We start from the raw sequence: 26953 nt of genomic DNA on the forward strand, positions 1-26953 counted from the left end.
CTTGGAAAGGTGGATCTCTCTCACACGTACCGACACAGACTATCCCGCAATTCAATTGATCCTCAAAGGTTTTTATTGAATAGCGGAATAGGAAATATGATCAAAAAAAGTGTATGTATCTCGCACGTACACAACCACACTAGGCCCCAATTACTATTGTTTGTACCCCTAAAAGGCTAGATGAGGAGTAGGGGGGGTATGGAACAGGCAGCACCCTCAAACCTTCAGAAGTATGAGATGAACCCCAACAACTTGGAAAGGTGGATCTCTCTCACACGTACCGACACAGACTATCCCGCAATTCAATTGATCCTCAAAGGTTTTTATTGAATAGCGGAATAGGAAATATGATCAAAAAAAGTGTATGTATCTCGCACGTACACAACCACACTAGGCCCCAATTACTATTGTTTGTACCCCTAAAAGGCTAGATGAGGAGTAGGGGGGGTATGGAACAGGCAGCACCCTCAAACCTTCAGAAGTATGAGATGAACCCCAACAACTTGGAAAGGTGGATCTCTCTCACACGTACCGACACAGACTATCCCGCAATTCAATTGATCCTCAAAGGTTTTTATTGAATAGCGGAATAGGAAATATGATCAAAAAAAGTGTATGTATCTCGCACGTACACAACCACACTAGGCCCCAATTACTATTGTTTGTACCCCTAAAAGGCTAGATGAGGAGTAGGGGGGGTATGGAACAGGCAGCACCCTCAAACCTTCAGAAGTATGAGATGAACCCCAACAACTTGGAAAGGTGGATCTCTCTCACACGTACCGACACAGACTATCCCGCAATTCAATTGATCCTCAAAGGTTTTTATTGAATAGCGGAATAGGAAATATGATCAAAAAAAGTGTATGTATCTCGCACGTACACAACCACACTAGGCCCCAATTACTATTGTTTGTACCCCTAAAAGGCTAGATGAGGAGTAGGGGGGGTATGGAACAGGCAGCACCCTCAAACCTTCAGAAGTATGAGATGAACCCCAACAACTTGGAAAGGTGGATCTCTCTCACACGTACCGACACAGACTATCCCGCAATTCAATTGATCCTCAAAGGTTTTTATTGAATAGCGGAATAGGAAATATGATCAAAAAAAGTGTATGTATCTCGCACGTACACAACCACACTAGGCCCCAATTACTATTGTTTGTACCCCTAAAAGGCTAGATGAGGAGTAGGGGGGGTATGGAACAGGCAGCACCCTCAAACCTTCAGAAGTATGAGATGAACCCCAACAACTTGGAAAGGTGGATCTCTCTCACACGTACCGACACAGACTATCCCGCAATTCAATTGATCCTCAAAGGTTTTTATTGAATAGCGGAATAGGAAATATGATAAAAAAAAGTGTATGTATCTCGCACGTACACAACCACACTAGGCCCCAATTACTATTGTTTGTACCCCTAAAAGGCTAGATGAGGAGTAGGGGGGGTATGGAACAGGCAGCACCCTCAAACCTTCAGAAGTATGAGATGAACCCCAACAACTTGGAAAGGTGGATCTCTCTCACACGTACCGACACAGACTATCCCGCAATTCAATTGATCCTCAAAGGTTTTTATTGAATAGCGGAATAGGAAATATGATCAAAAAAAGTGTATGTATCTCGCACGTACACAACCACACTAGGCCCCAATTACTATTGTTTGTACCCCTAAAAGGCTAGATGAGGAGTAGGGGGAGTATGGAACAGGCAGCACCCTCAAACCTTCAGAAGTATGAGATGAACCCCAACAACTTGGAAAGGTGGATCTCTCTCACACGTACCAACACAGACTATCCCCCAATTTAACTGATCCCCAAAGGTTTTTGATTAAATAGCGGAATAGAAAATATGATCCCAAAAAAGTGTATGTATATCACACGTACACAACCACACTAGGCCCCAATTACTATTGTTTGTACCCCTAAAAGGCTAGGAGTAGGGGGAGTATGGAACAGGCAGCACCCTCAAACCTTCAGAAGTATGAGATGAACCCCAACAACTTGGAAAGGTGGATCTCTCTCACACGTACCAACACAGACTATCCCCCAATTTAACTGATCCCCAAAGGTTTTTGATTAAATAGCGGAATAGAAAATATGATCCCAAAAAAGTGTATGTATATCACACGTACACAACCACACTAGGCCCCAATTACTATTGTTTGTACCCCTAAAAGGCTAGGAGTAGGGGGAGTATGGAACAGGCAGCACCCTCAAACCTTCAGAAGTATGAGATGAACCCCAACAACTTGGAAAGGTGGATCTCTCTCACACGTACCAACACAGACTATCCCCCAATTTAACTGATCCCCAAAGGTTTTTGATTAAATAGCGGAATAGAAAATATGATCCCAAAAAAGTGTATGTATATCACACGTACACAACCACACTAGGCCCCAATTACTATTGTTTGTACCCCTAAAAGGCTAGGAGTAGGGGGAGTATGGAACAGGCAGCACCCTCAAACCTTCAGAAGTATGAGATGAACCCCAACAACTTGGAAAGGTGGATCTCTCTCACACGTACCAACACAGACTATCCCCCAATTTAACTGATCCCCAAAGGTTTTTGATTAAATAGCGGAATAGAAAATATGATCCCAAAAAAGTGTATGTATATCACACGTACACAACCACACTAGGCCCCAATTACTATTGTTTGTACCCCTAAAAGGCTAGGAGTAGGGGGAGTATGGAACAGGCAGCACCCTCAAACCTTCAGAAGTATGAGATGAACCTCAACAACTTGGAAAGGTGGATCTCTCTCACACGTACCAACACAGACTATCCCCCAATTTAACTGATCCCCAAAGGTTTTTGATTAAATAGCGGAATAGAAAATATGATCCCAAAAAAGTGTATGTATATCACACGTACACAACCACACTAGGCCCCAATTACTATTGTTTGTACCCCTAAAAGGCTAGGAGTAGGGGGAGTATGGAACAGGCAGCACCCTCAAACCTTCAGAAGTATGAGATGAACCCCAACAACTTGGAAAGGTGGATCTCTCTCACACGTACCAACACAGACTATCCCCCAATTTAACTGATCCCCAAAGGTTTTTGATTAAATAGCGGAATAGAAAATATGATCCCAAAAAAGTGTATGTATATCACACGTACACAACCACACTAGGCCCCAATTACTATTGTTTGTACCCCTAAAAGGCTAGGAGTAGGGGGAGTATGGAACAGGCAGCACCCTCAAACCTTCAGAAGTATGAGATGAACCTCAACAACTTGGAAAGGTGGATCTCTCTCACACGTACCAACACAGACTATCCCCCAATTTAACTGATCCCCAAAGGTTTTTGATTAAATAGCGGAATAGAAAATATGATCCCAAAAAAGTGTATGTATATCACACGTACACAACCACACTAGGCCCCAATTACTATTGTTTGTACCCCTAAAAGGCTAGGAGTAGGGGGAGTATGGAACAGGCAGCACCCTCAAACCTTCAGAAGTATGAGATGAACCCCAACAACTTGGAAAGGTGGATCTCTCTCACACGTACCAACACAGACTATCCCCCAATTTAACTGATCCCCAAAGGTTTTTGATTAAATAGCGGAATAGAAAATATGATCCCAAAAAAGTGTATGTATATCACACGTACACAACCACACTAGGCCCCAATTACTATTGTTTGTACCCCTAAAAGGCTAGGAGTAGGGGGAGTATGGAACAGGCAGCACCCTCAAACCTTCAGAAGTATGAGATGAACCCCAACAACTTGGAAAGGTGGATCTCTCTCACACGTACCAACACAGACTATCCCCCAATTTAACTGATCCCCAAAGGTTTTTGATTAAATAGCGGAATAGAAAATATGATCCCAAAAAAGTGTATGTATATCACACGTACACAACCACACTAGGCCCCAATTACTATTGTTTGTACCCCTAAAAGGCTAGGAGTAGGGGGAGTATGGAACAGGCAGCACCCTCAAACCTTCAGAAGTATGAGATGAACCCCAACAACTTGGAAAGGTGGATCTCTCTCACACGTACCAACACAGACTATCCCCCAATTTAACTGATCCCCAAAGGTTTTTGATTAAATAGCGGAATAGAAAATATGATCCCAAAAAAGTGTATGTATATCACACGTACACAACCACACTAGGCCCCAATTACTATTGTTTGTACCCCTAAAAGGCTAGGAGTAGGGGGAGTATGGAACAGGCAGCACCCTCAAACCTTCAGAAGTATGAGATGAACCCCAACAACTTGGAAAGGTGGATCTCTCTCACACGTACCAACACAGACTATCCCCCAATTTAACTGATCCCCAAAGGTTTTTGATTAAATAGCGGAATAGAAAATATGATCCCAAAAAAGTGTATGTATATCACACGTACACAACCACACTAGGCCCCAATTACTATTGTTTGTACCCCTAAAAGGCTAGATGAGGAGTAGGGGGAGTATGGAACAGGCAGCACCCTCAAACCTTCAGTATGAGATTGTGTTCACTGTACCCCACAAAGATTGAGTTCACTGCACCCCACAATGATTGTGTTCACTGCACCCCACAAAGATTGTGTTCACTGCACCTCACAAAGATTGTGTTCACTGTACCCCCCAAAGATTGTGTTCACTGCACCCCACAAAGATTCTGTTCACTGTACCCCACAAAGATTGTGTTCACTGCACCCCAAAAAGATTGTGTTCACTGCACCCCAAAAAGGATGTTGTTCACTGCACCCCAAAAAGGATGTTGTTCACTCCACCCCAAAAAGATTGTGTTCACTGCACCCCACAAAGATTGTGTTCACTGCACCCCAAAAAGATTGTGTTCACTGCACCCCAAAAATGATTTTGTTCACTGCACCCCAAAAAGGATTTTGTTCACTGCACCCCAAAAAGGATGTTGTTCACTCCACCCCAAAAAGATTGTGTTCACTGCACCCCAAAAAGATTGTGTTCACTGCACCCCACAAAGGATTTTGTTCACTGCACCCCAAAAAGATTGTGTTCACTGCACCCCAAAAAGGATGTTGTTCACTGCACCCCAAAAAGGATTTTGTTCACTGCACCCCAAAAAGATTGTGTTCACTGCACCCCACAAAGGATTTTGTTCACTGCACCCCACAAAGATTGTGTTCACTGCACACCAAAAAGGATTGTGTTCACTGCACCCCAAAAAGATTTTGTTCACTGCACCCCAAAAAGATTGTGTTCACTGCAGCCCAAAAAGATTGTGTTCACTGCAGCCCAAAAAGATTGTGTTCACTGCAGCCCAAAAAGATTGTGTTCACTGCAGCTCACACACAGAAAAATGGATGTGGATCACTGACACCTGCCTATCTCCAATCCCACACCACACAGCAATATCGATTGTAGTTTGTAGAACACAGTTTCCCTAAAATTCAGCAGACTCTGTCCCTAACAGGATTGAGAAGAGATCGTAGATCAGGATTGAGTGCAGACCCCACCCCCCACACAGCAATATCGATTGTAGTTTGTAGAAGACACTGACCCTATATAATTCAGCAGACTCTATCCCTAAAATGCCTACAACTCGCCCTGCCTAAACACTCCGACCTGTCCCTCAATTCTATCCGGACACAAATGGTTTTTTCCTGCCTATCTTTCCCTAATCAGCAGCCAGCACGTTGATGTGTGCTCTGTCCCTGAATCTAAGCAGCATAATGACGCCGCTGCGGCTGCCTCGAACTTATAAAGACTTGGTCACATGCTTCAGACGGCCAATCACAGCTACTGAGACATTTGCAGGCATGGCTGGGATGGCTTAAGGCACACCAGTTAAACGATTGTTGATTGGCTGTTGAAAGCCCGCCATGAAAAGAGCGCCAAAGCATGCAAAACCCGGAAATAAAACGACCGAACACGGATTTTTACCCGAACATACAGTAAAGTGTCCGTGTCCGTGTTCGGGTACAAAAAATCCAATTATTCGGTACGAACACGAATAATACAGTCCGTGTTCGCTCAACACTATTAAAAAGCCTTTACAGGTTGCTAGTTTGGAGTTAAACAGGAGGTCTGGTGCTAGAATTATTGCTCTCACTCTGACATTCGCAAACTCACGTGTGGTGCAATAACCATTGACATAGGTGTGCAGGACCTACATGCACATTTACATTTGCGGGTGAAACTCGGGAGGGTGGAGGCGCTAATTTTTTTTTTCAATTTTTCTAATTTTTTTATTTAAATATAAATTTTTGATAATTTCTCTTTTTTATCAACTTTATTGCTATCACAAAGGATGAACAACATCCCTTGTGATATCAGGGGCAGTGAAAGGCAGTCTATACTGGAAGATCTGGGGTCTAATAGAACCTAGATATCTCCTCTGCCCTCCAAAAGAGCCAAATAAACTGAGATCAGTTTGATTGGCTGCTTTGCTACCTGGTAACAGCTAACAAACAAACAGCTGAAACCAGAAGTGGTAAAATCAACATAATTTCTGGTTTTATACACCATAGAGACAATTGGGGAACAGAAGTTCCTCTTTCATTGCTATGGGCCCGGAAATGGACGTGTATGGTGGTGTGCTGGGGCCCTACTGTTTGTTAAATTGATCGAGTGGCTGTTTAGCCACTCAGATCACTTTTTAAAAGAAGGGCATCACTGGCATTAAAGAATGATATCAGGATCCTGGCTGCAGCTGGAACCAGGATCCTAATATAAGCATGCTCCGATGAGGACATTTATTTATGTACGTTGGTTGGGAAGTGGTTTAGTGGTTAAAAAAAAACGTATGGTTTTAGAGCTGCTTCACTTAAGAGTCTGTGGCTACAATTATTGTTGTCAGGAAGGTGATGGGGAGGACACAGAGAAACTAAGAAAAATGCAATCCCCGATGTCCTCTACAGAGTTGAGCACCTCTGGGTTCAGAGCTGTCAAAATCCCAGATGGAAAGCTGGATAAAAAGCTGATTGAGCGCTGTTTGTGACCAATTAACTGGAGCAGAGGGCAGAAGAGACATTAAGGGTCTGATCCAAGAAAGGAATCTGTCAATATTGCAAAGTCATCACATAGGAGGATTGATAGCCAACTATGATTGCAATAAAGGTAAGTAAAAAATGTCAAATCACCCTCTCATAAAAACATGCTACCACAAATGCACCAAATGCATGAATAGGGAGCACACGTTCAACTACTGCACAACAAATGATGAAATAACTCTAGGTCCTTCATTTCTGGTTTACTGTAAAGTGGTAAGCTATAAAGACATTTAAATCATTGGCTATTGATAATGTTGGGTACTGTAATGTTTTGCTGTTCCATAGGTGAATGCGGTTTTGAGGCTTGACATATTTGGTATCTACTCATCATAACCTCATCTTTTATTTTGTATTAAAAAGGGGATATTTTTTTCGTTTGTTTGTGTGCACTTTAATTTATTTTAGTGTATGTTTTACTGAAAATACAGATTGCATAAACAATTGAGCAAATATTGTGCAACATAAAACATTGTATCCACCATGTTTTTTTTTTTTTTATTCTATAGGTCCTCTGCATTTTGAAAATAGAACAAAAGCTTTGGGGGTTTCATATAATTTTCAAGCAAAAAATGCAGATGTGTGCAAAAAATAGTCTCACTTGTAGCAGCTTAGCAAGCTGAGAAAAGGCTCTGTAGTAAATAACAATGGTAGCCCAATCAAGGAAACTACACAACAGCTCTCCCAGACTTGTTTAACCACTTCAGCCCTGGAAGATTTTACTCCCTTAATGACCAGGCCATTTTTTGCGATTCGGCATTGCGTTATTTTAACGGAAAATTGCACGGCTGTGCGATGATGTACACAAATACAATTGATGTCCTATTTTTCCCACAAATAGAGCTTTCTTTTGGTGGTATTTAATCACTTCTGCGGTTTTTAGATTTTGCACTATAAACAAAAAAAAGAGCGACAATTTTGAAAAAAAAAAACGCCATATTTTTTACATTCTGCTATAAAACATTCCCAATAGTGTTGAGCGAACACGGACTGTATTATTCGTACCGAATAATTGGATTTTTGTTACCCGAACACGGACCCGAAAACTTTACTGTATGTTTGGGTAAAAATTTGTGTTCGGTCTTTTTTATTTCCGGGTTTTGTATGTATTGGCGCGATCCTTTTAGGGCAAGGCTGGAGATAGGCAGGGTCAGTGTTCTACAATCGATTTTGCTGTGTGGGGGGGGGGGGTTTGCAGTGCCGGCAGTGACCGATCTTATCGATCCTTTTAGGGAGAGTCTGGAGATAGGCAGGTGTCAGTGGTCCACATCGATTTTGCTGTGTGTGGGGTGGTGTGAACACAATCTTTTTGCCCGCTGAGGAGGAGGGAGAAAAAAGTATTTTTTATCAGACAGTCACTTATGTGCAGCGTTTTTCATTCAGTGCTGCTGTGCTGACTGTGATAATACACTGCTTTGTGCACATGTGCTATTATTGAGTGATTTCAAAAGTTTTACACTTTTTTCTATTCCACTATTCAATATACACCCTTGGGTTAAAAAAAATTTAATTGTGGCATAGTCTGTACTAATCTAGTTAAAATTGAAAACTTAAAAGGGGAATTTTCTTTTTTTTTCTCCCCATAGCCTGCAGCAGAGCTGACTGATATAAGACACTGCTGTTCACATGTGCTATTGATAAATCACCAATTTCATATCATATTTTCTATTCCGCTATTCAATCTACACCTTTGGGTAAAAACAATTAAATTGCGGGATAGTCTGTATCGGTACGTGTGAGATACACCTTTCCAATTTTTGGGGCGCATCTCATACTGCCGTGGATTTGAGGGTGCTACCTGTTCTGAACTCCTCCTACTCCTCATCCTACAAAAGGTGTTCTGTTCAGGTGTCAGAACTAAGGGTAGGTTAGATGGTCAGTGCAAAAATATAGGGATTCAAACGTAAAAAGTAAACATAGCAATTTATTGTGAAATAGTATTATTTTTGGTACATTTCCGTACAGATATAGGCTCAGCCTTTTATATGAGACCAGTATAAACACAAAAAACATACGTAAAAAACAAGACATACAACGTAAAACATTAAACATTTAACATGGTACCGGCCGGTGCATAATATGACATCATTAGGGTATTAATAATCAAAATTGAATCATTCTGGCGATGTACATCGTTTTTATATTCTCCTATGATGTGTGTCTGTGGACTTGTGGGGGAAGTTGTTAATCAGTAGTTTTTTGCTTGAAAAAAGCAGGTTGGGTGGGGTCCGGGGTGTTGGGTAGCTGGAGTAGTTACTTCTCTACTTAAGGTATTTACACAATCCGAGGTTATGGCAGTATTTTCTCTCCTTTACTCCGAGTCTATTCTATGACTCGTGGTTGGATCGGCAATTGCCTTGATTTCTAACTGCTTCCCTCTCAAGGTGTAAACTGGAATGTCAGGTTTCAGCGGGTCATTGATTTGGTTAGGGGGTTATTTCAGGGTATATCTCCTTTTTGTGTTTGCAGCATTGGTGGAGGGGTGTCAGGTAGTTTGAAAGCCCCGTCGTTTCTCGGGGACTATGCAGAGTGTGTGTCTGTGTGGCTATATTGCGGGATGCCTCAGTGTTTGTCCCCGCCTCATCAGAGACACTCTGTCAGCCGAACGGCTGATTCTTCACCCCTCTTCCTGGACGGTTTAGTGTTTTTCACTTACCTGACCTCCAATTCTTTGCCGCACTGCTCTGTCTTCTGTCCTCCGCTGGGATGCCGCTGAAGTGCCTGGTCCGTGCGTTACTTCCGATCCTCCGGCTCCGAATAGCTCCCCTGCTGTCCACGTCTATGACACTCGTTTGTTGCACTGGTCGGGGGTGATGACGTCAACGCGTTTCGCTTCTCCGATTGGCGTAGCTTCTTCTGGACGTACTCTAACCCGCCCCTGTGCCCTTTTAAATACATGTCTTCACAGGTGATCGGGTTAATCATTGATTGAATACTCGGGGAGTTTTTTTGTGTGTGAATCCAGGTTACACATCTGCTGATTTATTAAAGGATTTTACATCTTCGTGTATTCAAAAGCATGGCATACTCAAATAGATGGTTTTGCAAACTTATTCAATTTTTACTAGCTATATTTCTGATGAGTCTCTGTTTGTTTTTAGTGAAAGTTCTTTTCCTCTTTCTCCTTATCTTTATGGACGATATTGCTGCGTGTCTGTCCATGTATGGCAATTTTTGATTGTTTCAATTTTTATCGTACCTTACATAGTTTTTTTCCCCCCGGGGCTTAAAAAACGGGGGACTTTGAGGGGAAGGGAAAAAAAAAGAACAAACACATACTTAAACATGACTGATTATTAAGACTTAATGACAACAATAACATTGACTCATATACTGGTTTCTCTTGATAAAGAGGGGGAAAACATGTATGTTTTTTATATTTATATTTAAATAATAGTTATTGTTGTTTTTTAAGAAAAGTTCTAGTTTTAAACGTGGGGATAGGTTTATGTTGAATTATTTGGTTCTGTTCTTTCTTTGTCGTGTATGGCTTACTTTGTTGGGATGTAATTGTTTCACGCTTTATTCACAACATTTTCTGATGGGAGAAGTTTTAATTTTCTCTTTCTCTTGATTTTATTATACTTAAGTGGTTCCTATCATCTTTCCAGAAACACCTGAAAGTTCATTTCTGTATTTAACCCATTGGGGGTAAGGCTATTTAAATTAAATATCCACCATTTTTCTTTTTGTAACAAAACTCGGTCGAAGTCGCCTCTTCTAGGTGAGATTTTTAGTTCGTAGATTGCTTTAATCTTTGTGTCTTGTAAGTTTCCGTTATGGTACTGGGTATAGTGCCTGGCTAGGGGTTTATCCGGATTCTTTTCCCGTATCTCTCTTATATGTTCTCCAATGCGTATTTTTAGTTGTCTCTTTGTTTTTCCAATGTAGTTTTTCTTGCATGGACATGTTATCATGTAAATTACTTTTTGTTGTCGCACAGTTTATTAGGTTGCGAATTTTATATTCCTTTTCCCCTGTGGCGTCGTGGAAGGTGTCTGTCCTATCTATATATGGGCAGATTTGACATTTACCGCATGCGAACATGCCTTTGCTTCTTGGGGTTCTCATTAGCCATGTATCATCCACTTCCTTTGAGAATTCGGATCTAGTTAATATGTCTTTTAGATTTCTTGCTCGTTTTGCAACCATGTTTGGGTTGGGGCCTACTATTTCCTTTATACTTGGTGTGTTATTTAGGATGCCCCAGTGTTTCTTTAGGGTCGCACGTACCGCTTCCCATTGTGTTCCATATTGAGTGATGATTCTTGTTGTTCCAATGACGTCTTTTTTTACTGGGCTTTTTTTCATCAGAAGATCTTTTCTTTCCCGTTTGCTTGCCTTTTCTTTAGCTTTCCTCAGTTGTTTGTGCGAGTATCCTCTCTCCCGGAACCTTCTATATAGATCTTTGCTTTCCTCATAGTAGTCATTTTGTTTTGAGCAGTTCCGTTTGATTCTTAAGAATTGGCCTGTGGGTATTCCATTTTTTAGCCATTGAGGATGGTGGCTATCAGCTTTCAGTAGGGTGTTTGCTGCTGTCGCTTTGCGGAAAGTGTTTGTTGTCAGTCTATTGTCTTGTTTGCTGATCCATAGGTCTAGGAACGATATCTTGGTTTGGTCATAGGTGTAGGTTAGATGTATGTTCCGGTCGTTTATGTTAAGGGTTTGGATAAATGTGTGTAAGGTCTCAATGTCCCCTTTCCAGACCATTAGCACATCATCTATATACCTTAACCAAGTTTGTGCGTATCTTTTGTATATTTCATTCTGGTATACCAATTCTTCCTCCCATAGACCCAGGTGTAGGCATGCGTAAGCTGGTGCCCAAGATGCTCCCATAGACGTGCCTTGGATTTGTTTATAGTATCTGGAGACAAACTGGAAGTTATTGTTGTCTAGGGCAAATCTGATAAGGTCAGTTAGGAATTCATTTTGATGGCTGTATTCTGTATAATGCTTTTCCAGGAAGCTTTCCACTGCTTTTATTCCCCATTCGTGGGGTATTGAGGTATAGAGTGATTCGACGTCTATGCCTACTAGCCAGGTTTGGTCTTCTGTTGTTATCTTGTCAATCTTTTCCAGTACATCTCTTGTGTCTTGAACATAGGACTCAAGGTTTGTGACCATTTCCTTTAATAGTGCGTCTAGGTATTTCCCCATCTTCTCTAGTGGTCCATTAATTGCCGATATAATAGGTCTTCCAGGGGGATCCACTAGGGATTTGTGTACTTTCGGGATTATATAGAATACCGGGATATTGTAATCCTTCACACTGATGTATTCGGCCTCTTGTTTAGTAAGTAGGCCTTCCTCCTTGGCCCATTTGATTTTTTCATTGAGTTTCTTCACGACTTCTGGGAATGGGTTGTTATCAAGTCTCATATATGTATCTGTTACGTTTAGTAGTCGCAGGGTTTCTTTTTCATATTTCGTTGCATCCATTAGGACCACGTTGCCTCCCTTGTCGCTTCGTTTTATTATGATGTTTTTTGACTCATTTAGTTCCCTGATAGCTTGTCGTTCTTCTTTGGATATGTTGTCTCCTCCTATATATGACCAGTCAATCTTATGTAGGTCAGTTCGTATTTGGTCAAGGAAGACACTTATCCATCTATTCTTGTGTAGCTGGGGCATGTTTAGGGATTTTATCCGTATGTTGGATTTCCTGAATCTCTCATGTTGGTCTTCTTGTGAGATGTCTTCATTTTCTTGTAACAGCGAGTTTAGAATTTCTAGGATTTTTTTGTCATTTTCATCTTGGGGTTCATCATCTTCCCTTGGTGTCGTTTGGTTTCTGTATAGTGATCGTAGATATACTTTACGCAGGAAAAGTACTATGTCTTTAAATACAGTAAATTCATCCATTGTTGCCTTGGGTGAAAATGACAGGCCTCTTTGTAGTAATGTTCTATGACGTTTTTCTAATTTGAAGTCCGATAGGTTTATTATCTTCATGTCTGTCGGTGTATCTTGTGTATTGTTCATGTTCAGTTCCTTTGGCTCCTTGTTCTTGGTCCCCCTCTTCGTTTTGTCTGATTTCTTTGTCTGGCGTTGCTTTGGGAGGAGCCGGGATGTTCCCGTTGGGTTTCTATTTCCCTGTCTGGCTCCTCCCCGGGTACTAAAAAAGGTTACTGATTTACTGCGTCCGTCCTCATCTGTTTCTACAGAATGATCGATTCTTACCAAAATGGCAAAACTTATGTATTGACCACGGGATAGAAGTAATGAAATTAATCGTGGAAGAAGAAAAAATACAACTCGCAGAATTAACGGACCAAATCACGGACAGCATCAAAAGACTAGAACCCTTCAAAAATTATGATGAATTTAACACGCTAAATGACAACCTCAAAAAGGAGGTAGAAAATGCACAACAAAATCTGAAAAAAACGAAGCAGTCGAAATACAAAAGAGACATCGAAGACTGGGAAAAGGGCCAAATATTTGATCTAACAAGGAGACGTAGACGGTACAGATCAAGACAAAGAGGCTCAAGGTCAAGATCAAGGGGTGACCCAAATTCAAGTGAAACAGATGAGGACGGACGCAGTAAATCAGTAACTTTTTTAGTACCCGGGGAGGAGCCAGACAGGGAAATAGAAACCCAACGGGAACATCCCGGCTCCTCCCAAAGCAACGCCAGACAAAGAAATCAGACAAAACGAAGAGGGGGACCAAGAACAAGGAGCCAAAGGAACTGAACATGAACAATACACAAGATACACCGACAGACATGAAGATAATAAACCTATCGGACATCAAATTAGAAAAACGTCATAGAACATTACTACAAAGAGGCCTGTCATTTTCACCCAAGGCAACAATGGATGAATTTACTGTATTTAAAGACATAGTACTTTTCCTGCGTAAAGTATATCTACGATCACTATACAGAAACCAAACGACACCAAGGGAAGATGATGAACCCCAAGATGAAAATGACAAAAAAATCCTAGAAATTCTAAACTCGCTGTTACAAGAAAATGAAGACATCTCACAAGAAGACCAACATGAGAGATTCAGGAAATCCAACATACGGATAAAATCCCTAAACATGCCCCAGCTACACAAGAATAGATGGATAAGTGTCTTCCTTGACCAAATACGAACTGACCTACATAAGATTGACTGGTCATATATAGGAGGAGACAACATATCCAAAGAAGAACGACAAGCTATCAGGGAACTAAATGAGTCAAAAAACATCATAATAAAACGAAGCGACAAGGGAGGCAACGTGGTCCTAATGGATGCAACGAAATATGAAAAAGAAACCCTGCGACTACTAAACGTAACAGATACATATATGAGACTTGATAACAACCCATTCCCAGAAGTCGTGAAGAAACTCAATGAAAAAATCAAATGGGCCAAGGAGGAAGGCCTACTTACTAAACAAGAGGCCGAATACATCAGTGTGAAGGATTACAATATCCCGGTATTCTATATAATCCCGAAAGTACACAAATCCCTAGTGGATCCCCCTGGAAGACCTATTATATCGGCAATTAATGGACCACTAGAGAAGATGGGGAAATACCTAGACGCACTATTAAAGGAAATGGTCACAAACCTTGAGTCCTATGTTCAAGACACAAGAGATGTACTGGAAAAGATTGACAAGATAACAACAGAAGACCAAACCTGGCTAGTAGGCATAGACGTCGAATCACTCTATACCTCAATACCCCACGAATGGGGAATAAAAGCAGTGGAAAGCTTCCTGGAAAAGCATTATACAGAATACAGCCATCAAAATGAATTCCTAACTGACCTTATCAGATTTGCCCTAGACAACAATAACTTCCAGTTTGTCTCCAGATACTATAAACAAATCCAAGGCACGTCTATGGGAGCATCTTGGGCACCAGCTTACGCATGCCTACACCTGGGTCTATGGGAGGAAGAATTGGTATACCAGAATGAAATATACAAAAGATACGCACAAACTTGGTTAAGGTATATAGATGATGTGCTAATGGTCTGGAAAGGGGACATTGAGACCTTACACACATTTATCCAAACCCTTAACATAAACGACCGGAACATACATCTAACCTACACCTATGACCAAACCAAGATATCGTTCCTAGACCTATGGATCAGCAAACAAGACAATAGACTGACAACAAACACTTTCCGCAAAGCGACAGCAGCAAACACCCTACTGAAAGCTGATAGCCACCATCCTCAATGGCTAAAAAATGGAATACCCACAGGCCAATTCTTAAGAATCAAACGGAACTGTTCAAAACAAAATGACTACTATGAGGAAAGCAAAGATCTATATAGAAGGTTCCGGGAGAGAGGATACTCGCACAAACAACTGAGGAAAGCTAAAGAAAAGGCAAGCAAACGGGAAAGAAAAGATCTTCTGATGAAAAAAAGCCCAGTAAAAAAAGACGTCATTGGAACAACAAGAATCATCACTCAATATGGAACACAATGGGAAGCGGTACGTGCGACCCTAAAGAAACACTGGGGCATCCTAAATAACACACCAAGTATAAAGGAAATAGTAGGCCCCAACCCAAACATGGTTGCAAAACGAGCAAGAAATCTAAAAGACATATTAACTAGATCCGAATTCTCAAAGGAAGTGGATGATACATGGCTAATGAGAACCCCAAGAAGCAAAGGCATGTTCGCATGCGGTAAATGTCAAATCTGCCCATATATAGATAGGACAGACACCTTCCACGACGCCACAGGGGAAAAGGAATATAAAATTCGCAACCTAATAAACTGTGCGACAACAAAAGTAATTTACATGATAACATGTCCATGCAAGAAAAACTACATTGGAAAAACAAAGAGACAACTAAAAATACGCATTGGAGAACATATAAGAGAGATACGGGAAAAGAATCCGGATAAACCCCTAGCCAGGCACTATACCCAGTACCATAACGGAAACTTACAAGACACAAAGATTAAAGCAATCTACGAACTAAAAATCTCACCTAGAAGAGGCGACTTCGACCGAGTTTTGTTACAAAAAGAAAAATGGTGGATATTTAATTTAAATAGCCTTACCCCCAATGGGTTAAATACAGAAATGAACTTTCAGGTGTTTCTGGAAAGATGATAGGAACCACTTAAGTATAATAAAATCAAGAGAAAGAGAAAATTAAAACTTCTCCCATCAGAAAATGTTGTGAATAAAGCGTGAAACAATTACATCCCAACAAAGTAAGCCATACACGACAAAGAAAGAACAGAACCAAATAATTCAACATAAACCTATCCCCACGTTTAAAACTAGAACTTTTCTTAAAAAACAACAATAACTATTATTTAAATATAAATATAAAAAACATACATGTTTTCCCCCTCTTTATCAAGAGAAACCAGTATATGAGTCAATGTTATTGTTGTCATTAAGTCTTAATAATCAGTCATGTTTAAGTATGTGTTTGTTCTTTTTTTTTCCCTTCCCCTCAAAGTCCCCCGTTTTTTAAGCCCCGGGGGGAAAAAAACTATGTAAGGTACGATAAAAATTGAAACAATCAAAAATTGCCATACATGGACAGACACGCAGCAATATCGTCCATAAAGATAAGGAGAAAGAGGAAAAGAACTTTCACTAAAAACAAACAGAGACTCATCAGAAATATAGCTAGTAAAAATTGAATAAGTTTGCAAAACCATCTATTTGAGTATGCCATGCTTTTGAATACACGAAGATGTAAAATCCTTTAATAAATCAGCAGATGTGTAACCTGGATTCACACACAAAAAAACTCCCCGAGTATTCAATCAATGATTAACCCGATCACCTGTGAAGACATGTATTTAAAAGGGCACAGGGGCGGGTTAGAGTACGTCCAGACGAAGCTACGCCAATCGGAGAAGCGAAACGCGTTGACGTCATCACCCCCGACCAGTGCAACAAACGAGTGTCATAGACGTGGACAGCAGGGGAGCTATTCGGAGCCGGAGGATCGGAAGTAACGCACGGACCAGGCACTTCAGCGGCATCCCAGCGGAGGACAGAAGACAGAGCAGTGCGGCAAAGAATTGGAGGTCAGGTAAGTGAAAAACACTAAACCGTCCAGGAAGAGGGGTGAAGAATCAGCCGTTCGGCTGACAGAGTGTCTCTGATGAGGCGGGGACAAACACTGAGGCATCCCGCAATATAGCCACACAGACACACACTCTGCATAGTCCCCGAGAAACGACGGGGCTTTCAAACTACCTGACACCCCTCCACCAATGCTGCAAACACAAAAAGGAGATATACCCTGAAATAACCCCCTAACCAAATCAATGACCCGCTGAAACCTGACATTCCAGTTTACACCTTGAGAGGGAAGCAGTTAGAAATCAAGGCAATTGCCGATCCAACCACGAGTCATAGAATAGACTCGGAGTAAAGGAGAGAAAATACTGCCATAACCTCGGATTGTGTAAATACCTTAAGTAGAGAAGTAACTACTCCAGCTACCCAACACCCCGGACCCCACCCAACCTGCTTTTTTCAAGCAAAAAACTACTGATTAACAACTTCCCCCACAAGTCCACAGACACACATCATAGGAGAATATAAAAACGATGTACATCGCCAGAATGATTCAATTTTGATTATTAATACCCTAATGATGTCATATTATGCACCGGCCGGTACCATGTTAAATGTTTAATGTTTTACGTTGTATGTCTTGTTTTTTACGTATGTTTTTTGTGTTTATACTGGTCTCATATAAAAGGCTGAGCCTATATCTGTACGGAAATGTACCAAAAATAATACTATTTCACAATAAATTGCTATGTTTACTTTTTACGTTTGAATCCCTATATTTTTGCACTGACCATCTAACCTACCCTTAGTTCTGACACCTGAACAGAACACCTTTTGTATGCTTGCCCTGGTTAGGTCAGACAAGTATTATTTTAATACAGGGACCCACAATAGCAATTTATAACCATAGGCTCCTTACCCTCACCTTATATCCTACTCCTCATCCTGCCTTTGGGGGGGGTACAAAAAATAGTAATTTGGGCCTAGTCTGGGTCTGTACGTGGGAGATACATACACCTTTTGATATCATATTTTCTATTCCGCTTTTCAATCTACACCTTTGGGTATAAACAATTAAATTGCGGGATAGTCTGTGTCGGTACGTGTGAGATACACCTTTCCAATTTTGGGGGCGCATCTCATACTACCGAGGATTTGAGGGTGCTGCCTGTTCCGAACTCCTCCTACTCCTCATCCTGCCTTTGGGGGTTTACAAAAAATAGTAATTTGGGCCTAGTCTGGGTCTCTACGTGTGAGATACATACACCTTTTGATATCATATTTTCTATTCCACTATTCAATCTACACCTTTGGGTATAAACAATTAAATTGCGGGATAGTCTGTGTCGGTACGTGTGAGATACACCTTTCCAATTTTTGGGGCGCATCTCATACTGCCGAGGATTTGAGGGTGCTGCCTGTTCCGAACTCCTCCTACTCCTCATCCTGCCTTTGGGGGGGTACAAAAAATAGTAATTTGGGCCTAGTCTGGGTCTATACGTGTGAGATTCATACACCTTTTGATATCATATTTTCTATTCCGCTATTCAATCCACACCTTTGGGTATAAACAATTAAATTGCGGGATAGTCTGTGTCTGTACGTGTGAGATACATACACCTTTTGATATCATATTTTCTATTCCGCTATTCAATCTACACCTTTGGGTGAAAACAATTAAATTGCGGGATAGTCTGTATCGGTACGTGTGAGATACACCTTTCCAATTTTTGGGGTGCATCTCATACTGGCGAGGATTTGAGGGTGCTTCAGTGTGCCTCCTGCCTGTTCCGAACTCCTCCTACTCCTCATCCTGCCTTTGGGGGTACAAAAAATAGTAATCGCGGCCTAGTCTGGTTCTGTACGTGTGAGATACATACACCTTTTTTTTGATAATATTTTATATTCCGCTATTTAATCTACACCTTTGGAGTAAAAACAATTAAATTGCGGGATAGTCAGTGTCGGTACGTGTGAGATACATACACCTTTTGATATCATATTTTCTATTCCGCTATTCAATCTACACCTTTGGGTAAAAACAATTAAATTGCGGGATAGTCTGTGTCGGTACGTGTGAGATACACCTTTCCAATTTTTGGGGCGCATCTCATACTGCCGAGGATTTGAGGGTGCTTCAGTCTGCCTCCTGCCTGTTCCAAACTCCTCCAACTCCTCTTCCTCATCCTGCCTTTAGGGTACAAAAAATAGTAATCGGGGCCTAGTCTGTGTTTGTACGTGTGAGATACACCGAATTATAACATTTTTCCTATTCCGCTATTCAATATACACCCTGTTTGAGTGTAAAAAATTAAATTACGGCATAGTCTGTATCGGTACGTTTGAGATACACCTTTTAAATTTGTTTGGCGCATCTCCTTCCACCGCCAAGGATTGCAGGGCGCTTCAGTTTGCCTTTTGTTCCGAACTCCTCCTACTCCTCTTCCTCATCCTCCCTTTAGGGTACAAAAAATTTTAATCGGGGCCTAGTCTGTGTTTGTACGTGTGAGATACACCGTTTTTATCATTTTTTCTATTCCGCTATTTAATAAACACCCTTTTGGTGTAAAAAAAAAATAAATTGCGGCATAGTTTACATATTTGACTGTGAGATACACCCGTGCGATACTGTTGTTGTTTTGTTCCGCTATTCAATAAACACCTTTCTAGGGCAAGATCATAAATTACAGAAATATGAGGAGACTGTCAAATAGGGGCCGTGGCCTGGGTCGTGGTGCTGCTGGTAGAGCTCCTGTTGCAAGGAGAGGACGTGGTCGATCTGTGCCAGCTACGCGCACAAGTGAAACACCTTCCTCAAGTGTGAGTAGGCGACAGAACCTGCAGCAGTATTTGGTAGGGCATAATGCGCCTCTAGAAGTGATGAGGCCAGAAGAAGTACAGGCGATAGTAGATTGGGTTGCTGACAGTGCCTCCAGTTCCTTCACATTGTCTCCCACCCAGTCTACTGCAGAAAGGTCAGAGTTGGCACCTGCAGCCAATGTCCAACCGTCTTTCACCTCACCCCCTTGCAAATCAGGCAGCAGTCTGAGCCCCAAGTCATACAGCAGTCTCTTCTTCTTTTTGAGGACTCTGTCAGCAGGGTTTCCCAGGGCCATCCACCTAGCCCTGCCCCAGAAGTGGAAGAGATTGAGTGCAGCGATGCCCAACCACTTATTTCTCAAGATGAGTACATGGAAGGACCATCGCAGCACGTCTCCGATGATGACAAAACGCAGGTGCCAACTGCTGCGGCATTCAGAATTGTGGAGACCGACAAGGAGGGCAGGGGTGAAGACTGGGTGGAAGATGATGTGGAGGACGATGAGGTCCTCGACCCCACATGGAATGAAGGTCATGCAGGTGACCTGAGTAGTTTGGAGGAAGAGGCGGTGGACGCACAGAGCCACCAGCACAGCAGAAGAGGGAGCAGGGTGCAGAAGCGGAGCGGCCATGCCCTAGACACTACGCCTGCTACTGCCGAACGCAGCAAGGGAACGAGCGCACCAAAGCCAGCTCAAAGGAGTTCTCTAGCGTGGAAGTTCTTCAGAAAATGTGCTGATGACAGGACACGAGTGGTTTGCACCCTGTGCAATCAGAGCCTGAAGCGAGGCATAAACCTTCTCAACCTGAGCACAACCTGCATGATCAGGCATCTAAGTGCAAAGCATGAGCTGCAGTGGAGTAGAAACCTTCAAAACCAAGAAAGGTCTCTGGCTCCTCCTGCTTCCTCTTCTGCTGCAGTCTCGGCCTCTCCATCCACATCTGTAGTGATACCGGCACCTGCCACCCCGCAAACAGACGATCTGTCAGCAACACCACCACCTGGGTCATCAACCATCTCCACAATGTCCCGTGGAAGCGTTCAGCTTTCCATCTCCCAAACACTTGAGAGGAAGAGGAAGTACCCCCCTACCCACCCGCGATCCCTGGCCCTGAATGCCAGCATTTCAAAATTCTTGGCCTTTGAAATGCTGTCATTCAGTATGGTGGAGACGCACAGTTTTAAAAGCCTTATGTCGGTGGCTGTCTCACAGTACGTCGTGCCCAGCCGCCACTACTTTTCCAGGCAAGCCATCCCTTCCCTGCACAACCAAGTGGGGGAAAAAATCAGGTGTGCACTGCGCAACGCCATCTGTGCCAAGGTCCACCTAACTACCGATACGTGGACCAGTAAGCACGGTCAGGGGCACGGCACACTGGGTAAATGCAGTGGCGGATGGGCCTGAGGTGGATAGCAATTTGGCGCATGTCCTTCCACCACCGAGGATTGCAGGGCGCTTCAGTTTGCCTCCTGTTCCTAACTCCTCCTACTCCGCTTCCTCATCCTCTACCGCCTCCTCATCCGTTCAGCGTAACACCTTCACCACCAACTTCAGCACGGCCAGGGGTAAATGACAGCAGGCAGTTTTAAAACTTGCCTGTTTGGGGGAAAAACCTCACACCGCGCAGGAGTTGTGGAGGAGCATGGAACAGCAGACAAATGAGTGGTTGCTGCCAGCGAGCCTCAAGCCCGGCCTGGTGGTGTGCGATAATGGGCGAAATCTCATAGCAGCTCTGGGCCTAGCCGGTTTGACGCACATCCCTTGCCTGGCACATGTGCTGAATTTGGTGGTGCAGAGGTTCCTTAAAAATTACCCCGATATGTCAGAGCTGCTGCAGAAAGTGCGGGCCGTCTGTGCGCACTTTCGGCGTTCTCACCCTGCTGCTGCTCGCCTGTCAGCGTTGCAGCGTAACTTCGGCCTTCCTGCTCACCGCCTCATATGTGACGTGCCCACAAGGTGGAACTCCCCCTTGCACATGCTTGAAAGACTGTGCGAGCAGCAGCAGGCCATAGTGGAGTTTCAGCTGCAGCACACACGCATGAGTCGCTCTGCGGAACAGCACCACTTCACCACCAATAACTGGGCCTCCATGCGAGACCTGTGTGCCTTGTTGCGCTGTTTTGAGTACTCCACCAACATGGCCAGTGCCGATTACGCCGTTGTCAGCTTAACTATCCCACTTCTATGCCTCCTTCAAAAAACAATTCGGGCGATGATGGAAGAGGATGTGGCACAGGATGAGGAGGAGGAGGAGGAGGATGAAGAGGTAACATTTCCAAGGCTTTCGGGGCAGTCATTCGCAAGGGGCTCCGAGGGTGGGTTCCTGCACACACAAACGCCAGGGACACAATTGTCCAGCAGGGGCACAGTTCTGGAGGATGAGGAGGATGAGGAGGAGGAGATGGAGGAGGAGATGGAACCATGTTCACAGCAGGGTGGCACCCAGGCCAGCTCATGGCCATCACTGGTTCGTGGCTGGGGGGATTCAGAGGACGCAGACGATACACCTCCCACAGAGGACAGCCTTTCGCTGCCTCTGGGTAGCCTGGCACACATGAGCGATTACATGCTGCAGTGTCTCCACAACGAACGCCGAGTTGCCCACATTCTAACTTGTGCTGATTACTGGGTGGCCACGCTGCTGGATCCCCGTTACAAGGACAACGTACCATCCTTAATTCACTCACTGGAGTGCGATCGCAAGATGCGCGAGTACAAGCGCACGCTGGTAGACGCGATGCTGCTGGCATTCCCACCTGACAGCGGGGCCATAGTGGAAGCACAAGGCCGAAGCAGAGGAGGAGGAGGAGGAGAAGGAGGTCGCCAACACAACCAGGGCACCACCAGCACCTCAGAAGGCAGGGTTAGCATGGCCGAAATGTGGAAAAGCTTTGTCAGCATGCCACAACAAACAGCAGCACCAGCAGCTCATATGGAACGTCTTAGCAGGAGGCAGCATTTCACGAACATGGTGAAGCAGTATGTGTGCACACGCCTAGACGTACTGAATGACGGGTCTGCCCCCTTCAACTTCTGGGTCTCCAAGTTGGGCACATGGCCTGAGCTTGCCCTTTACGCCTTGGAGGTGCTGGCGTGCCCTGCAGCCAGTGTATTATCTGAACCTGTATTTAGCACGGCTGGGGGCGTTATCACAGACAAGCGCAGCCGCCTGTCCAGAGACAATGTGGACAAGCTCACGTTCATTAAAATGAACCAGGCATGGATGCCACAGGACTTTTTCGTACCTTGTGCAGAATAGAGATGGATACCGACCTTACCCAGCCATTGTTCTATTTTTGCTCTTTCTCACTCTTTTGGGGTGTACCCTCATTTAAAATGACTGAAAAAAAGCAGTGTTGGCTACCTCGTCCTCCTCCACCGCCGCTTCCACCTACACCGCCCATAGGTGTGCGCAGCATATTGCATTAGGGTGTGCACCCCAAAGTTTAAATACACATGCATGTGTTTGCCTACATGTACATGGCCCCGATACATTACTCTCCCTGCTGGCAAAGTGAAATAGAAGTGTGTGGCACTTCTCATATGGCAGAGCAGGTCCGAGGGAGATATTTCCCATCTCCTCACTGGCAAACAGAGCGATAATGCTAATGTGCCCTAGGTGATTAGGGTGTGCCCAGGCACACCCGGCACACCCTGTGCACACGCCTATGACACCGCCACATCCACCACCACCTCAACCTCCCTCCTACTCCATATGGGCCTCGTCCTTCAGAGATGAAGAACATTGTTTTATTTTTCTGTTTTTTTTTTGTTGTTTTAAGTTATTTCCCTATCCACATTTGTTTGCAGAGCACTCGCCATGCTCTTAACTACGTTTTGCTGCCATTTGCAGCACTCTAGCCCTTTCCATTGGTGTTTTAGAGCCATTTTAGTGCCTGAAAGTTCGGGTCCCCATTGACTTCAATGGGGTTCGGTGTCCGGGTAAAGTTCGGCAAAAGTCCGGGACACGGACCCGGACTTTTTTTTAAAGTTCGGCCGAACCGCAGAACACGGACATCCAGGTGTCCGCTCAACTCTAATTCCCAATAAAAAAAAATTAAAAATTTAATTTTTTTATCAGTTTAGGCCAATTTGTATTCTGCTACATATTTTTGGTAAACAAAATCCCAAAAAGCGTATTGTAATTGGTTTGTGCAAAAGTTATAGCGTTTATAAACTACAGGTTCGATTTTTGGTCTTTTTATTTATTTATTTATTTTTTATTAGTAATGCCGGCGATCTGCAAATTTTAGCGAGACTGCGACATTGCAGCGGACAGATCGGACCCCTAACTGACATTTTTTACACTTTTTGGGGACCAGTGACACTAATACAGTAATCAGTGCTAAATAATGTGCACTGTTACTGTATAAATTATACTGGCAGGGAAGGGGTTAATACTGGGGGTTATCAAAGTGGTTAAATGTATGCCTAATATGCTTACTCACAGTGGGGGGGGGGGGGGGTTGTGAATGGCACAGACAGATCGCAGTTTCAGCTTAGCTAAAAATCTGGCCCTGCCTGTCTGACAGAAGAAGCTTTGTCTCGGTTTCCCGGAAGATCACAGGAGGGCAGCGGCAATCACCGCCGCTCTTCCCGCGGCCCGACTCCTGCTGTGTCTAAACCACATGCACTCCCGTCACATCGTACTATGTGACTGGACGCAGCCGAGCAGCCCTGCCGCAGTAATATTACGGTGGGTGGTCGGCAAGTGGTTAATAGCAGAAGGATTGCATCTATAGCAGCCTCTCTTCTGCTTTTAAGGTAGTAGCAAGATACCATGACCTTAAAAAAAAAAGTTGATGCAAGCTTTACCGGAATGACATTTAAGCCTAGTACACACGGGCCAAATGTTGGGCGACACGGGACAATTCAATAAAAACCAGCCGACATTCGGCCCGTGTGTATTGCAGTTTGTCCGACAGAAGCTGACTTTTATTGGACGAACATGCTGGAAAACCAGCAGCCGACCAGCTTACAATCAGCGCTCTAAGCCAATGCCTTCCCCTGTTAGAATGCAATAGCTCAGCAGGGGAGTCAGATGTACTAACATTGAAATGTTAGTACATTGGCTCTGATCTGAGCTGTCAGTTTAAAAAAAAAAAACTATTAGTGTATACTGGGCTTTAGTTGCAACACTTTGTATCATTGATTGCTGTTTTTTTTAAATGCAATACCTGTTTTCAACGTTTTCTCATCCTTTTTGCAATCTCAGTGCTCTTGATCTCCTGCAGCCTCACTGCAGCCACTTCCCATCTACATGCATGCATTCCAGTGATGGCTGTGTGACATTTCTGAGGACTGGTTTCCTGATGCTGATGAAAGTAGCCAATAGCTGTGTAATGTATGCTAAAACTGCCACTGTTAGTCTCTGCTGAAATCTTGCGGGGCAGGGTGACAATGCAGGAGCACAACTGGAATACAGGGACAGAGTGCTGTCACCCTAAAACAGGAAGATCTTAGACCATATTCACACTGAAGCGGCACGACTCCTGCACGACTTCGGGGGCGACCTGTGAAGTCCCGTGCACCGCGACTTCGGCGCGACTTGCATGGACTTCACATAATGGAAGTCAATGCAAGTCGCCTCCAGGTCGCCCTGAAGTAGTACAGGACCCTTTTTCTAAGTCGGAGCGACTTGTGTCGCTCCTATTAGAACGGGTCCTGTACCAGTCAATGGACCACGAGGGACCGCGACTTGTCAGGCTGACAAGTCGCCTGACAAGTTGCGACAGTGTAAATGGAGCCTAAAAGTAATCTTGAGGTAAAATGCAAGAACCACTTGTGATGCCTGCCCCCTCCCCCTAACCCAAACACTCACAGCCAGATCCAGCTGTCAGTTAGGTAGCTGGGAGGATCCTGACAATATGGTTGGGATCCTTCTAGAGCCTGGAGCGACTCTATGATGTGATTCTCAGTCATAGAAGAGCACAAAAAAAATGTTGTTCATACTTCTCTTTTAAGTTACCAAGAACACTCTTTAGGCTTATTAGGGTCATTGAATGACTTGGGGAAATGTTCCAATATGCACTCTTATGGTTACACAAATACCAATAATCTTTCAAGGTGACAGTGGAAATCTACAAGTTCCCATGAACAGATCAAGTGTTACTGGTGGCTGGGAGACAACATGTATGTTACAGGTTATAGCTGAAAACTGGAGTCCTGACTGGTAAGTTAAAAGGATAGCCAACAGCCGGTGTAGGATTGAATGCAACATATGAGAATTCTGAAAACAAGAAGGTATAATGAGAAAGGTTTAAACATGGGTGTGGGATTTCTTCCCTCCCTCAGCTGTCCCCTAGCAGCTACAGCACAAGCGACTCCGCAGCAATGATGTCCTGCAAAAAGAAAGATGAATGGCGGCCACAGAAGTTTACAGCCTTCTTTTTACAGCCGGCACTGATGAGCGGGAGAAGACAAGATGGTGCTGCTGATTATGCCTCATGCTCAGCTTCCTCTTACACAGACTTGCCTGATGCCGACACAGCTGACTCTGTCAGAGGGATAGCACCTCTATATCCCCACTGCTTAGCATCGCATAGTCCTGTGTTATGAAGCCCTGCCAAAGAAAGTATAAGGATGGACTCTCCACACCACCCTGACATGGTGGTGAGTCAGCCACTCAATCCAGTACGCACAGATGCCACACTGCAATCCTTCATTGCTGCATTTCCTATCTCAGGACAACTGGTCCTGGACACCACCATGAAGGACATGCTCATGTCACTACAAACCTCACTCCTAGCAGACTTCTCTTCTCATATTCAAAAATTTGCTACTGATACGCAAACAAGAGGAGATGGGAGTACAATGCATAGAAAACAAAATGGAAGAATGCACCACTATAGTTATTGATCTTGTTGACGCATATAAGGAAAGCAAGGATGACAACATGCAGATAGAAGAAAAGTTGGCGAACCTTGAAGACTTGGTGCAACTATGTTAAACTGTGTAGGGTGCCTGAATCAGTTCCATCTCAGGACCTACAAAAATATACCAGAGACATCATATCTACTTTACCACCTGATTTGTCCCGAATGGAGTTGACAATAGACTGTATTCGTAGAATCCCCAAACCTCAGCACTTAGCTAATTCGCTTCCCAGGAATGTACATTTTTTTCTACTCA

Source organism: Pelophylax lessonae, assembly GCF_965119305.1.
Source record: "Pelophylax lessonae genome assembly, chromosome: 5".
Classification (NCBI taxonomy): Eukaryota; Metazoa; Chordata; class Amphibia; order Anura; family Ranidae; genus Pelophylax; species Pelophylax lessonae.